We start from the raw sequence: 15544 nt of genomic DNA on the forward strand, positions 1-15544 counted from the left end.
AATACAATGAGTGTTTCATTCCACAGTAGTGTAAGGAACCATATTGATTTGAAAAGGTGAATTTAAAAAGGATCCAAGAATGCAATTTTATGGAATTTAAATATTATAGTCATATTAGTGTTTAGATAAAAATATATCCATTGGTATAGCCATAGCCATCAATAAACCACATTTTCAAGTTATTTTTCTTTTTATAAGTGAAAATGAAATTTTATTTCCTTTCTTTGGGCACCACAAAACAATAGTGCATCCACCAGTTATATCTGTATAGAAAGATTAAAACTAGGCTGTGAGTCTCAAATGCTCTTATTGTCCTTATGTAAAATGTACTCTGATTTGTTTAAATTTGCTAAAACTAGTTCATATAATCTGCTTGGGTCAAAAGCCCATCTGCTAAATCAGACTAAATAGTCATGTTAATTATAGTCGTTTACTTAGATGGGTCTGTTTTATACTAACACATGAAATTACAGACTTCTTAGAGAAATTTTGTTTTTATATTTTTTATATTAATGGTGTATTAAACATTTTTAGACATGAAACAATAATTGCGGTTTATGTTTAAAAGGTAAATGTTTGAGAGATTTTTATGCTTTTGTTTTAGAGACATTGGGAAAACACACCCCCAAGAAATAGGAGACGTTTAAATGTGCCGCATATTGAAGCTTAAAGTAACTATCCAGTGTATTCATCTCAAAGTAGTTTTCCTTCAGAAATACAATCTCATAGGCCATAGTTGGAGAACAGGTGAAGGAAATAATTGCATTGGAATATTAGGAAATAAATAGGAAATAAAAAGGCTATAGTGATTAATCTTCAGGACTGATTTTCTTGCTACTTTATCATATGACAATATAATGCCTCATGTGTTTGTTGGTAGAGTTCCTAGGTGCCCACAGATCTACCTAGTCTAGCATATTTTCTAACATTCTTTAAAGGAGATCAAGAGTCTTTGCCTTGGTAAATGTTTAGAAAAGGGAAGAAAGAGAAAAAAAGCAGTAGTCAAATCCATTTTCAATAGTCCTGCACACAACACACAATGTCTCTCAGCATAATGGAAAGGAAGGCTGGTATCTAGCCTCACAAGAAATAATATTAGTAAAAACATCGCTTCAATAAAGAGCCTCTTATTTTAATTTCGGGTAGAAATTCTACAACCAAGCCCTTGTAATGTAATATAGAAAAAAAAAAAAAAAAAAAAGCCATTGGTACCTAGTTCTTATAAACAAAACTAACACCTTGGTAGATGATATTCACTGGAGCCTAGTAGGCCACTATTTTAGAATGTGAATTTCAAACTGGTTTCATTATTACTATTAATACTTACTCACATCACACTTTAAATTAGTGAAACACTCATTAGATCATTATGTCCACCCACAGAAAACATGAACCACACAACCACTTACTTAAAAAAAAAAAAAAACCCTCAGCTCTGTACATTAAACATAACACACACATACAACTGACTTCCCACACAACTTACATAACTGCTGCTTCTCTACTATCCAAACCCAAAGACATGTTCTTCCATTCACTGAAAAAGTATTATTAATTTGTAATTTACTGTCAATTCAGAAGAATAATTCTTTGAGAAGAAAATGATAAAAGAACACTAGGATTGGATGAGCAACTATCAGGTTAAGAACAAATCAAGTAACTTGTACTTTGTGTCTTTATTGTCACAGGTGGTTAATATGTAACTGAATTAACTTGGAATAGGTGACTTCAAATCCTCTTAGTAAACCAGAAACTTCCTATTTCCCAGGTGTTTTAAATTCTTCTCATTTTTAACCTGAGAAATAGAATAATGAATGGGCTTAGCCATTCATGCAGTTTGACTTTTTCTTACAAAGGACAAGTTCTAACTGAAAGACAGCTGAGAAGAGGCTCCAGAGTTTTCTTCCTCGATAATTTTCTGTGTCCAAAGCATTGTATCTCAGTAGTTACCTCAAATCTGTTCTGGCAAAAGAATTCCTTGCGTAAACACATTATTGTTAAAAAATTAATCTCAGTACAGTCGGGATTTACAAATCAGATTAATTCATGATTCCCAACCCCTTAAGGAAATGAAATAAACCTGAATTACCTTTTTCAATGGTATCCTCTTCAAAAAAAATTTAAAAAATAAGTAACAGGAGTTCCCACCGTATCACAGTGGGTTAAAAATCTGACTGCAGTGGCTCAGGTCACTGAGGAGGCACTGGTTCAATCCCCAGTAGTGCATGCAAGTTATAAGAAATAATATTTTGTGTAAAGCGAGATTAATATATGTTTTTTCCTTTCCTCTCTATCTTCTACTTGTACATTTCCTTTTCTCATCTCTTTTGGATAAAACTCCTGTTTTCATGATCCTTCAGTATGATTAAATAGAGAAAAACCTACCTTACTACTCAATTATGTCTCTTTTTTTGCCACACCTTTGGCATGTGGAAGTTCCCAGGCCAGGGATCAAACCCTCAACACAGCTGTTACCAGAGCCACAGCAGTGACAACACCCGATCCTTAACCCGCTAAGCCATGAGGTTACACCTTTCTATTTTTATTTTAAGTAGCAAAAGACCCTATATAAAAGGAGCCAAGCATAAACATTATTAACACAAACATAATGAAACAAACATACAATTTAGAGTAGTATTTAAGGTATATAAATACCTAGATGCAGTTGCATACCTCATTTGCTAAAGTTTAATTATTTTAATTTGCTACATTTACAGCTTACCATAACTTTGGTCTTTTTCTTCTGCCTTCCTCGCAACAAATGTGAATAGAATTAACTCACCAAAGCATTTTGATTTAGACATTTGTTTGAAACTTATCTTCTCTTTTTGTTATTAAGTATCTTTGGTCAACAAGTCTTTGAATGCAGCTTGGTGTTCCTGAGGGCCTTCTGTGTGCAAGGGTGGCTCTCCAGGGGGTTCCCCCCTACACTGTGCTCCCCCATTATCGGATTTTTCCCCCCTCATTATGTGTACTTTTTGCGCTATGGATTTCAGACTATTTCCCCCTCTTAATTCGCTTTGAATTATGGCATTGTAACCAGTTCAGTATTCACAGATACTGAACTTGAAATTTTAGAGACGCCATAACAGTCTGATCCCTGTCACCTTACTGAGATTGGTCTGCTGGCCGGAAGGGCAATTATGAAGCAGGGACCAGTGCTACCCAAAACCCAGGTGAAACCAAGTCACAGGAATTCTGAGCATAATCAACAGAATGACAGGAAGGTAGAAGGCTATTGAGTATTAGAGAACTGGGGGAGAAAAAAAATCCCTCAGGTCCACCTCTACTACCTGTTTTTGATGCCTTGTCTAGGACTGCGCAGAGCTACATCCTAAAACAAGTTTCCAGGAGTTCCCGTCGTGGCTCAGTGGTTAACGAATCCGACTAGGAACCATGAGGTTGCGGGTTCCATCCCTGGCCTTGCTCAGTGGGTTGGGGATCCAGCGTTGCTGTGAGCTGTGGTGTAGATTGCAGACACGGCTCGGATACCACGTTGCTGTAGCTCTGGTGTAGGCTGTGGCAACAGCTCCAATTCGACCCCTAGCCTGGGAACCTCCATATGCCGTGGGAGTGGCCCAAGAAAAGGCAAAAAGACAAAACAACAACAAAAAAACAAACGAAAAAACAAGTTTCCATCAATGTTTTCCTGACTCACTCAGGGAGAGCTATAACACTTCATGGTGCTGTGTGTGTGAGAAGAGTTCTGGGAGCCTGTGAGGCCTGAAGTCTGCCTCTGGGGGATTAAGTTACCCCAGACCTTCAAATCCACCCTGTACTTCCACAAAAGGGACTTTTCCAAGGCAGGAGGAGTGCTTCTTCCCTGTTCAGTGGGTTGGGACCACTCTCATTGTTTTGCCTTTTCCTTATGTCCAGAGTCCTTGTCTTCAGAATAAAACACAAATTCTCCAGAAAATTTTGTATGGTTGTAGCACTGAGGAATCTTTGGGCCCACCATGGTGGTCTCTGTATGTACATTTGGTTAATCTTTGAAAGGGAAACTGAAAGCCTTATTTTCTCAATGCATGCACTGTGAGATCTTCTGAAGATGTATTGGCGAATGGCTCAAAATCGGTAGCTAAATTTTAGCCTGATATTTCTGAAGCTGCTTGTGGAAGCTGCTCCACCCAAAATTGCAGAGCTTTTTGACCAGCCTCCATTTTATCTCACAGCCTTGCGTCCATCCAGGAATCTGATTCAGTCAGCAGGGCTGCCAGTCTGAGCCTTATCACTCCTGGTTGCTTTTCTTTCTTTCTTTCTAAATTTTCTTTTTCTTTTATTTTAATTGCAGGATAGTTGATTTACAATGTGTTATTTTCTGCTGTATAGCAAAGTGATTCAGTTATGCATATACATATTATATATATATATATACATTATGTATATACATTATATACATTCTTTTAAAGATATTCTTTGCCATTATGGTTTATTATAGGATATTGAATATAGTTCCCTGTGCTATACAGTAGGATCTTGTTGTTTATCCATTTTATATATAAATAGTAGCTTACATCTGCTAACCCCAACCTCCCACTCCATCCCTCCCCAAACCCTTCCCCACTTGGCAACCACAGGTCCATTCTATGTCCGTGGATCTATTTCTGTTTCATTGATAAGTTCATTTGTGTCATATTTTAGATTCCACATATATATGATATAATGTGATATTTCTATTTCTCTGACTTCTCTCCTAGTGAGTTTTGATAACTCTGCCTTCCAGAAGTTTGTAAAAAATTCCAAGATGTGAAAAAAAAAAAATGATTTCCATGTGAACACTGATGAACTTTTCTATGTCTGGTTCTTGGGAAGAAGGTGACTAAATGCTGACTTGTGCTACTTCTGAATTGAAGCATATCTACTATAGTTCTAGGCTTGCATGGTATTATTACCATGTCTCTGTAGACTGTAAAAATGAGTATCAGCACTTTCTAAGATTTTCTTTTCATTCATTCTGCTTCCTTCATCAAGATTGGCCTTAGCATATTTGTCTTGGGATGTTTGGTAAAAACATTACAAAATATAATTTTATTTATTTATGTATCTATCCTGCAACAAGATATTAGCACCATGTAAGAACCACACATTATGTGATAGGTCCTGGAGATACACAGAATAATGCAAAATGTTTCTTTTCCCCAAGAACCTCTTTGGATATAGATAAATAAATGGTTTGAGGTACATGTAGGAAGTTCTGTGAAAGCATATACCTAAGGTGGGTAAGTGGGGAGGTCTAGAAAAGCTTCCATAAGAAAGTAATACTTCACTGAGCTTTAAGAAGGAAAAGTATAGCTAAGTGAGGTCAGTGGGGGAGGAACTTTGTGGCCAAAGGCACGAAGGCACAGGGAGTACAGGAAGCCCCTGTGTAGAGTGTGAACATGGGGGTGAGTAGAGGTGTGGAGTAGCAAACAGGGCCAGGATCCTGGCAGATCAGGTGTGCATTGCTAAGGAGTTAATATTGAATTCTGTAGGCAGTGGGCATCCAGTGAGTGAAAATAGAATTTGATGCAGGGAACTCAAAATCCCAAGGGACCATATTTGGGTAATTAATGGGAGAGTCTTGGATGTGACTTTATGCTTATTTGAAGGAACCCAGGCTGAAAGAAAGGTGAAGATATAGGAAAGAGAATGTGTGATACATGAACCAGTATCCATCTCTTGCTCACATCTCCTGGACAACTCTCGTATTCACTAATTAGATTTTCCGCTATTGTTGATAGTTGTCTTTGTGGCCTGACCTTTTCTGCACAGTATGCCAGCCCTTTCTGGTCTTTTGTTAAATTGTCCTCAGTTTGGAATTGAAGTAGTAAACTAATATCAAGTGTTTTCCAAATTCTGTTTTAATAATAATCTAGATTTTTGAAAACTTCAGTAATGTGGGCTTAAAGAAAAAAATCTGTAGTTGCCCAAATGGCTTATGTCAACATTTTGGAAAGAATATCAGTCTCTAAAGCATTGGTAGAGATATAAACCCTTGGGGGAGTGAAGAATGCCTGGTGCATGCTAATTTTGTACTTATCCAGGTGGAAGACAGAGAGGAATAGCCAAAGCTATAGATAGAACAAAGGGATGTCAGCTGCAACCTGGTCTCAGTTTGGGCTTAGCTCTCCCCACTAATTCCATATCAGAACATCAGTGGTTTACTTATTTGTTTCTAACCTCTATCATGTTAAGATCTTACTTTGACAAATCACATTTTGATTTATAGTCTGTGCTTTTGGCATGTGCTTTCATGGCATTAGCCAACTCTAGACACATACTGAATTCATTATGTACCTTATGTATATAAGTAGTAATACTTCCTTTTAATGAACATACGGTCACATCAAAGTGCTGTGAGGTTGTTTTACAAAAGTGTCTTTGTGTAGTGCTCCTCAGAAGTTTTGAGACGTGTGTTAAGACTAATATGCTGCATTTTAAGTTGTATTTTAATGGAGCAATATATTATAATTTGGCCGCTTCTTAAGGTGAATAGATGGTTATAGTCTGTTTGGGTCTTTGATTTCCTAGGCTTTGGTTTTTAATTAGAATTCAGTATTTTTGAGATTTAATTTTTTTTTTTTTATTTGTGACCAAGTGAATCTGAAGCTCATAAACATAAATCGACTTTTTTTTTTTTTTTTTTGCCTTTTAGGGCCGCACTCTTGGCATATGGCATATGGAGGTCCCAGGAGGCTAGGGGTCAAATCAGAGCTGCAGCTGCTGGCCTACGCCACAGCTGTAGCAATGCCAGATCCAAGCTGCATCTATGACCTGCACCACAGCTCATGGCAACGCCAGATCATTAACCCACTGAGCAAGGCCACAGATCCAACCTGTAACCTCATGGTTCCTAGTCGGATTCGTTTCCACTGCACCATGAAGGGAACTCCTAAACTCTTTTTTTTTTTTAATACTTAATTAATTTTATTACATTTATAGGTGTACAACAATCACCACAACCAAATTTTACAGCATTTCCATCCCAAACCCTCAGTGTATCCCCCCATTCCCCCAACCTGTCTCGTTTGGAAACCATAAATTTTTCAAAGTCTGTGAGTCAATATCTGTTCTGCAAAGAAGTTAATTATGTCCTTTATTTATTTATTTATTCATTTATTTATAAAAAATATGGAATGCTTCACGAATTTGCCTGTCATCCTTGCTCAGGGGCCATGCTAATCTTCTCTGTATTGTTCCAATTTTAGTAAATATGCTGCTGAAGTGAGCACTGTGTCCTTTTTTTGGATTCCACATTTAAGTGATAGCATATGATGTTGGTGTCTCACTGTCTGACTAACTTCACTTAGCATGATAATTTCTAGGTCTATCCATGTTGCTAAAATGCTGTTATTTCTGTCCTTTTAATGGCAGAGTAATATTCTATTGTGTATATGTACCACATCTTCTTTATCCACTGCTCTGTCGATGGATATTTAGGTTGTTTCCATGTCTTGTCTATTGTATAGAGTGCTGCAATGAACATTGGAGTACATGTATCTTTTCGAGTCATGATTTTTTCTGGATAAGTGCCCAGAAGTGGGATTGCTGGATCAAATGGTAGTTCTATTTTTAGTTTTCTGAGGAATCCCCATACTTTTTTCCACAGTGATTGCATGAGATTACATTCCCATCAACAGTGTAATAGGGTTCCCTTTTCTCCACACCCTCTCCAGCATTTATTGTTTGTAGACTTTTTGAAGATGGCCATTCTGGCTGATGTAAGGTGGTACCTCATAGCGGTTTTGATTTTCAGTTCTCTAATAATTAGTGATGTTGAATATCTTTTCATGTGTTTTTTTTGGCCATCTGTATGTCTTCTTTGGAGAATTGTCTGTTTAGATCTGCTGCCCATTTTTTGATAGGGTTGTGTGGTTTTTTTTTGATATTGAGCTGCAGAAGGTGTTTATAAATTTGGAGATAAATCCCTTGTCAGTTGCTTCATTTGTGAATATTTTCACCCATTCTGTGGCTTGTCTTTTTGTTTTCTTTAGGGTTTCCTTTGTTGTGCAGAAACTTTTTAAGTTTAATTAAGTCCCATTTGTTTATTTTTGTTTTTATTGTCATTACTCTAAGAGGTAGATCTGAGAAGATATTGCTGTGGTTTATGTTGGAGAGTGTTTGACCTATGTTATCCTCTAAGAGTTTTATAGTATCTGGTCTTATATTTAGGCCTTTAATCCATTTCGAGTTTATTTTTGTGTATGCTGTTAGGGAGTGTTCTAATTTCATTCTTTTACATGTGGCTGTCCCATTTTCCTAGCACCACTTATTGAAGGGGCCATCTTTTTTCCATTGTACGTTCTTTCCTCCTTTGTCATAGATTAGTTGACTGTAGATGTGTGGGTTTAATTCTGGGCTTTCTGTCCTGTTCCTCTGATCTGTATGCCTGTCTTTGTGCCAGTACCATATGGTTGTGATGACTGTAGCTTTGTAGTATACTCTGAAGTCAGGGAGCCTGATTCCCAGGGAGAAAATTCTGAACAACCATGCTTTACATTAGTGTTGAATGCTTCATACATGTGACAAAATAAAGGCAACTTCACATGAACCTGATAGATTTGTCACTGGGAGTTCCTATCAGCATAATGGCAGCAAAAATAATCTTTCTTTCTTTTCTTCCCTACTTCCTTCCTCCCTGCTTCCTTCCTTTTTCCCTCATCTCTTTCCCTTTTTAAACCTTTAATTCCATGGCCCCAGCTTTATTTAGGTATAATTGACTAATGAAATTGTAAGATATTTAAATTTTACAATGTGATGATTTACATCATGAAAGGATTCCCTTCATTGCTTTATACAGTTGTAACTTTTTGTTATCAAAATGTGCAAACATACACAAAGGAGAATAGGATTTTGAGCCATTATGTGCCATCGTCAGCTGTAACAATTACAAATTCATGGGTACTCTTATTTTACCTCTTCTCTCCCTCTCTGTCCCTCCCCTGCTTTTTTTTTTTCTCCGAGAGCAGAGGTCAAATCTCTACCTCCTCCTTATTTTGTATGCTAAGAATGATTTTTACGTTTTAAAATGGTAAATTTTGAGTTCTCTTGTGGTGTAGTAGGTTAAGGATCAGGAGTTTTCACTGCAGTGGCTTGGATCCCTGCTGTGGCATGGTTTGTTTTTGTTTTTGTTTTTGCATTTCTACATGCCATGGGCATGGCCAAAAATGAAATGGTTAAATTTTGTGACAAGAAATTATGTAACATTTAAATTTCAGTGTCCCTAAAATAAAGTTTTCTTGAAACACAGCCACTCTAATTCATTTAGGTATTGCCAACAGCAGAGTTGAGTAGCTCAACAGAGATTGAATGGTCTTTAAAGAAAAAGTGTGCCCCACATCTAGAGCATTTTAAAGCATATTTAACTGATAAGGATTAGTCTTTATTTATTTTTTAATAATATAAAGCTGTTATGCCATTATTATATCCAGTTAAGTTAAAGACAGTTCTCAGTATTATTCACCACATTGTTCATATTCAAATTTTATATGAGATATAAGTTGGGCCAGCTGGAAGTTGAAGTATCATTGAAGGTTAGAGCAATGACCAAAAATTTTTGGTTTTACGTCAGGATACGGATTGTCTTCTTTTACTTACAAATGAACATTTTCAACTTAGATAATATAATGCAGTTATCTAATTTCATTTCTAGCCTTTTAAATAATATGAACAGTCATATTGACTCATCAGTAAGTTGCAGCTCAAGCTACTTTCTCAAAGTAGATCTTTTTTTCCTTACTATGTCTAGTCTTTTTTTTTTTTTTTTTTTCTCCTTTGTGTACTTCTTTCCAGAAGAACAAGTTTGTTGGCTTTAAAAATATGGCTAGAGCATCTGGCATACTATTTGATGTATGCAGTTGCAATATTGACACAATTTCATTGATAAGTACATTTTGCATAAGCTTCCTTTGTATGGGAGATATCTGATACTCTACTAGCTGTTAGGAGGTAGGTAGTGACATTAAAGAAGAGCCCCTTTAAGCTGGTTCTCACAGTATTTGCACCTCGGTCTTCTGCCTCAGCGTATGATCTTGGCTGTAAAGATTCACAGTATCTTTTTTTTTTTTTTTTTTTTACTATTCTCAAGGTGATAAGCTAAATTGATGGGCAGTAGCTAAATTCACAGACTATTGAATTATAAATTAAACTTAGATGACAAATACTTTAGCTCCTTCCTACATGCCTGGCACTACTGTCCTTCCTGATGATAAATCAGTGGTAGTGAGGGTTCAGGTGGGTAGAAATAAATTCTTGCCCTTAATTTATTAATTCCTATGAAAAACAAAACATCCATGTGGATGAGATGACTCATGATTGCTATTTTTATTAAAAAAACAAATTCCATAAGAGTGCCCATTGTGTCTCAGTGGGTGAGGAACCTGATGTAGTCTCCATGAGGATGGTGAGGATGCTGGCTTGACTGCTGGCCTCACTCAGCGCGTCAAGGATCCAGAGTTGCCACAAGCTTCAGTATAGGTCTCAGTTGTGGCTCCGATCTAGTGTTGGCAGAGGCTAGCATGTAGGCTGGCAGCTGCAGCTCCAATTTGACCCATAGCCCAGGAAGTTCCATGTGTCGCGGGTGTGGCCATAAAAAGAAAAAAAAATGCAGTAGGGCAAACCTATTTAAATAACCTAGTTAATTAAGATCAGGAATTTGCATAGTAAATACCAAGTTCAAGCAAAAGCAATTGGATAAATTTTACTATAGTTAAAATAATATCTGTTAAAAATATATTTGTCAGTTGAGCCTGAAAGTTTGATTTTTGTAGTTAAGGAGAGAATTCAATTCTTAATAGTCTTCTTTTTTTGGAGTTCAAGCCCCAAGTAAAGTTTCTCAATAAACATTGAACTAGGTAGCTAAGAGGTATTATTCTCAAAACGGAGGAATGCTTATGACTTGGACAACAAGTTAACGACTGAATCAAACAAAAGGAGAGGGAAGGTAAATTCAGTAGAAGGATATCTCTGTTAACAGTAATTATTCTTTCTTCATTTTCACAATGCTTCCCACTTTACAAATGCTTCCATGTGTGCTCTAATCTGATCATTTCGGTGGCAGAAAAGTTGATGTTAACTCTGCTTTTCAGATGAAGAAACAGACTCTGACGGTTAAAGGGATGTGCCCAGTATCAAGCCAGTCTGATGCTCTGTGTCCTGAACTCAGGCGTTCCCCGTTTCCTGGCCCCGGTGCTCTCCCTGGGCTGAGTGTTAGCCTGCTTCTCACGTTAAAGTGATAGTGCACATTCTTTTCAATCAGGATGTTGGGCTCTGGTCAGACCGATTTGATAACAATTTGATAAGGTATGGAATCTTCCTGTGATTAGAGAGAGGAATCTGATAAGATACATGACTCAACTTGCACAGATAAAGGTTCTCAAAAGGCTGCTTCCAGTTAGAATTCCCCAGCTGGTCCTCGGCACACGGTTCCATGTATTTGTTATGTAGCTCACACTCAGAATCATCCCTGGGGCGGGGGGAGCCATGCCATGGGTTTGTAAAAAGTTGTGTGCATGTACTGACACACAAATGAGACCACGACGGAGGGGTGTTTCTGAATCAGCAAGTGGATTCACTTACTCACTTTTGCCAGTCCTTCTATGAGAGGTGGCTTATTTCCCATTGAAGGGCTTCTGTTAATTGATTATAGAATTGATTCTCAAGTTTTCAGGTGGCTTATTTGACATTTTGTGATTGCAGCTTAGAAAAATGGTAGAGCTGGAAGGAGCCTGAGAGATCATGAAGTTCCACTGTGTTGCTTGAGCAGTGAGCAAACTGAGGCACAGGTTTGGGACTTGCCCAGGTTTTTAGTCACAGGCAAGAGAAAAATAAATAGGGCTGACTTAAGCAGAAAAAAACTTTTGGAGAAGACATTGAGCAACCGGCAGAAATACAGGGAAAACTGCTGAAGGCATAGCTGGAGAATAAGGGACCAAAAATAGCTGCAGCAACCAAAGCCATAGATGAAATCCTATCCCAGAACCTGTGCTACCCACCCCTCTGTCTTGTTCTGCCATCACTGCTGACCACTCTGTCCCTGTACCCCTGGAAAGGGATGGTGCTGCTGCTTTTCACCTCTATTGTATGTCCTGCTTCCTGACTCCTCAACTGGTTTCAATTAATTTTTGCCACATTGCTCATTTTACCTTTTTCTTCTTAGAAGTATATAAAAATCTATTTTTGGCTTATTCTAATTGCCCTGGGTAGGCACAGGAGGGGAGGGGTCTTCACCATAAGCTGATATATAGACATTTTTGCATAGATAGAGCAAATGACTACCCAAAGCATTCTAGTTTTTGCAATGTAAATGTGGTTTTAGTTTCATTCAAATCTAGCTAGATTCCTAAGTATTTGAAAAGTAGAAAACTTACTCTTCATTAGATTCATTTAAAACTTTTTTAAGAAAGGAAAGCCTTGAGGGTATAGAAACTTTATGTACTTAAATATGTTATATTAAGGCCCTTCACAGTATTTCGTTTACATGGGGCCAGAGACCACAGATCCATACTGATTGCTAATTATTCAGATTGTAAATAGCTTATTTGAGAACTTAGGGTGAGACAAAAGAAAGATGAAGGAACAAAAGACCCAAGATAATGAAAAGGATATTGTAAAGAAAAAGGCTGGGCAGAATTATGATGCAGTTCACATCTTGTGCCTGTATTTAATTGTACCTTTGTATTTAATAATAAAAATGATTACCTGCTCAAGGCTAACAGGTGTCCCTTCCTGAGAACTGTAGTATGGATAAGTGACAGCAAATTACTTCAATTCATAAACTTTGAATATCATGCTTTTATTTTGAGTTTCTCTAGTCCATACTAGAAGACATTTCCTGCAAAAAAATGTACATCAACCCAGGAGGATTTTTAAACCTAATTCCTGATAAGTATATGTAAAATATAGGTGACTATTTTAAACTATGAATGAAAAAAAATCACTTTGCAGGCACTATTTAATCAAATGTGTTTGTATAATACCATGGTCACATTTCTGATAGTTTATGCTTCATATGAGCTTTGGATACATGCTTTTGCTCATTAGCAGTGATTAAAGTTTATAGGTGGCACTCGTGCTTTTAGGACTTGATTGCCTTCCCTGCATTTTCTCAACTTCTTGCTTATCTTGACTGCTTTTCCTAACTGCCCTGCCATCCTTGTGTCCCCAGGGAGTTGCTCTCCCTGACCCCTATTTTCCCTTCTGTTGCCTTTATTGCAATTTGTAATTGTCTTATTAATTTGTTTTACTTGCTTTTACCTGTCTTCCCCATTAGAATGTAGCTCTGTAGAGCCAGAGACTAGGGTAAGCTTATTTTCCCTATTCAGTGGATTCCTAATGCTTAGCTTCATGCCTAGCTCATAATATGTACTCAATCAGTATTTGTTAGAGGGGTCTGCCACTTGCTGTTCTAATTCTACATCAAACCCTTGCTTGCTCTAACTTTATCACTTGCTTGCTCTAACTTTTTCTTTTTGCTTGTACTTGTACCAAAAATTTTGTGATAGAAGACCTCCTGTTTCTACTGTCTGCTGGGTAGCCAGGTGGAGAGACAATAGTCCCTGGATTCAGTGGAGACCATAGCTAGAGTAAGGGTAGGGACCGTTTCTAAAATCTCTAAGACTTAAGCATGTTTCCCATATTTGAAGGATCTCTGACCTGTGATTATATTCTGTAATCATGTTCATTCATTTACTCATTCAACAAATACCTGAATGTCTACCAGGTAGCATGTGCTGCTGGTAGGCACTGGTAAAGCAAAATTCAGTAAAATACATCCTGCTGTCTAGGATTGTATTAGAATCAAGGTACCCTGGGCCTGGAATTATGTGTGTTTGTGTGTCTGTTGTAATTACAGCTCCCAAGCACAATCCCTGGCACTTTTTAAAGCATTTAGTACACATTTGCTCAATAAATAAGTGTTGAATGCAATTATTTAGAAAATAGTTTATGCTGTAATAAGGGTACATATATAGTGCCATAGAAGCATAGCAGAGAGAAGGCTATTGTGTCTGAGAGGAGTCAGGGAAGGTTTCATGAAAGAAAGATGAACGTTTGAAGAGTTGACCAGGTAAGGCAAGATGTTCATGGAGTAGGGATAACATGAGCAAAAAGCAAAGTGAGAGGTATGAAAGAGCAGCTTATTATTTGAGGATGAGCCAGGAGATTTAGGGTGAGAGCGAGGGGGTCATAGGCATCGAGGCTGTTACTGAGTTCCTTTTTCAGGTACCCCCTGCACTAAACAGCTTTTGTGCCACAATTTAATCACCTGCCACCATCTATTTATAGCATTTCTAAAGGAAAATGAATTCTGCTCTAAATAGCCATCCTGGAATGCAGTTTCAAAGGTAGAACCTGTTTTTAAGCTGCAACTGACTTTATTAGAAAATTGGCTATATTAAGTATAAGCCTGTATAAGTTATCTGTTGCTGTAATACCACAGAACAACCATAAAAACTCAGTAGCATAAAAATAGTTAGGATTTCTTGCTCATGTATTGGAGTGTTCATCTAGGCAGTTCTGCTCTCACCTGGCATTGGCTCAGCAATTCTTCTGGTCTCCACTGAACTTACACACATGCTTGACTCTCTGTTCGATCATATAGGATAGCCTTGGCTGGGATCACTGGAGCAACTCACCTCGCGCCTCTCATTGTCCTCTTGGGTCAAAAGGGTAGCCTCAGGATCCCTGTCATGTCATTGGCAGAATCTCCATTTAAAAATCACATCTATGGGAGTTCCTGCTTGTGGTGGTGCAATGGGATCGGCAGAGTCTCTGCAGCACCAAGTTCAATCCCTGGCCCAGGAGGTCTGTATGCCACAGGGCAGCCTAAAAAGGTAAAAAAAAGAAAAAAAAAATCACATCTCCTATCATTCCCTTGACCAAAACAATTTCACATGGTGTGTCCAGAGGCCCGGTGGGAGTAGACACAATGAAGACTCTTGGCACTGGGCATGGCTACAGGGTAGAGTGAAGAATTGGGACAGTTTTTGCAAGATAGTACATTACATGGCTCATAAAAGCTAACCAAATCAAGATTTCATTGTAATTCTAGATCTAATAGAAGAATATGATTTTATTTTTCTGATTTCCTTTATAAAGCGCCTATCTTTTAGTCTTTGTTAACACCCAGTCTCTTTTTAGACATGCTGGGCCAATGTCAGAGAAACCAGAAATGAGAAAAAGGCAGAAGCGAAATCTTAAGAGATGGATAGCTATTGAAGATTAGCTATTGCAAGTGTTGTGTAATTTCAGAGGTGCCCACCTGGCTCCTCTCCATTTATAGGATACTACAACCCAGAGGGATGCAGGGCACCATCTACATCCCCCATCCAGGTTGGTGACTCACTCAGAACTTAGGACCCAGTTGTCCCTGTGTTTTGTATGGTGGATTCTCCCTAAACCGCTTCGTGCATCTCCCTGACCCCCTCGACTCCCCCACACAAATAATCACTTTTATGATGTACTTTTTTGGGGAAAAGTTGTTGTTATAATTTACCTGAGTAAATCAGTTAAGAGTTTGGTTTGTTAGCTTTTGGATTACCTTTGGAGTTCTTGTTGTGGCTCAGCA

The 15544-nt window shown here is 37.8% G+C and overlaps 1 protein-coding gene and 1 non-coding gene across 6 annotated transcripts in view; one reads left to right on the top strand and one right to left on the bottom strand.

The window, feature by feature from the left end:
• GPD2 (glycerol-3-phosphate dehydrogenase 2) overlaps positions 1-15544 on the top strand; it is a 136092-nt gene that overhangs the window by 80646 nt on the left and 39902 nt on the right. The window lies entirely within an intron of this gene.
• Positions 7105-7211, bottom strand: LOC146395928 (U6 spliceosomal RNA). The gene has a single exon (XR_014830634.1). It is a non-coding gene; the product is annotated as a U6 spliceosomal RNA (small nuclear RNA).

This window comes from Sus scrofa, chromosome 15 (assembly GCF_054392235.1).
Source record: "Sus scrofa isolate SSC_HxYL_T2T_F1_AM1 chromosome 15, Sscrofa_HxYL_maternal_Yorkshire_Landrace_v2.0, whole genome shotgun sequence".
Taxonomy (NCBI): Eukaryota; Metazoa; Chordata; class Mammalia; order Artiodactyla; family Suidae; genus Sus; species Sus scrofa.